A 1,426-nucleotide genomic window follows, 5' to 3' on the forward strand; every position below is an offset into this window, starting at 1 on the left:
TTGGCCCCCTTCCCCTCTCCCCCCCCCCGTTATGGGTCAAACTGTGTCCCCCACAATTTACATTGTACAGGGTGTGGGAAGTCCTGAGCCCAGGACCTCACAGTGGGGCCTGATTTGGCCACAGCGTGTTTGCAGACGCACTTGGTGAAGAAGAGGCCACATGGGCCAAGGGGGCCCATCATGTAATGTGCCTGGTGTCCTTCCGAGAAGGGAGTTTGGACACAGAGAGGGGCGTGCACAGAGGGAGACAGCGTGAAGAGACACTGAGAAGGTGGCACTTACAGGAGAGGGGCCTGGAACGCATCTTCCGTCCCGAGCTTCACTAGCAACCTGCCCTACCAACACTCCGAGTTCGTACTTCTAGCCCCCAGACCCGGGAGACGATGTTTCTGTTGCTGAAGCCCCCAGCTTGTGGTACGTTGTCAGGGCAGCCCCAGGAAAGTAGTGATACACCCCTCTGCTTCACCCCCACTCCACCCCATCGGCTGGGCCCAGCAGCTCTACCTCCAAAACCCATGCATCCTAAATCCATCCATCTCTCCATCCATGGCCAGGTCACTGTCCCTCATCCCATCACCGTGGCACCCTCCCAACGAGCCTCTGGTTCCCCTGGTCTCTCTAAAGCCTGCCTTCCCCCCACCAGCCAGACCGTGTCACTCCCCACGCCCTGCACCTCCATTCACTCCCATCCCCCCAAGGCTTCCCAACGCCATAGAGTGAAACCTGAACTCCCCGCTGTACCCCATCATCTGGCCCTGCCTCCTTCTCCAATCTCATCTACCCTTTCTCACCCCCCGCACCCTGGACACACCTACTCCAGGCCTGTCCACCCCCAGGACCTTGTGTGTCCCTGGTACATTAGCTCTCAGATCTTGGCGTGTGTGACCACTCCTCGCATTCAGAGCTCAGCTCAAATGCATTTCTGCTGAGATATAACCTCAACTGTTACCCCATTAAGCCCCCTCTCCAATCAACACCCCAGGCCTGTCTTGCTGCCCTTGTGGCAGGAACTTCTCGTTCACGTGTCCTGTCTCGTCACTGTAGGCTACACATCACTGACTGCCTTCCTGTGGTGGAACGTGAGTGCGGTGAGGACAGGGCGCTGGCCTGGCTCATTCTGTTTGGATGCCCAGAGTCTGAACGAATGAAGTCATGCCAGTTAAACGGCCTCCAAGAAAAGAGATCTTGAAAAATGTTCATGGGTCAACCCCGGTCATTGGGGCAAGAGCAGGGGCAACGAAGGGCATAGGACAGCGACCATCAGCCACGTCTCTGACTAGACACTGATGACAGTTACTCACCGTTTAGCCCACAGGCCACCAGGTCCTCCAGCCAAGTAACTCTTTTCAGGAGGAAATAATGATCGAGAAAATTCCATATCGCTGAGAGCAGCAGGGAGTGTGTGTGTGTGTGTGGGGGGGGGGGG

The sequence above is a fragment of the Myotis brandtii genome, unplaced genomic scaffold, assembly GCF_000412655.1.
Source record: "Myotis brandtii unplaced genomic scaffold, ASM41265v1 scaffold250, whole genome shotgun sequence".
Classification (NCBI taxonomy): Eukaryota; Metazoa; Chordata; class Mammalia; order Chiroptera; family Vespertilionidae; genus Myotis; species Myotis brandtii.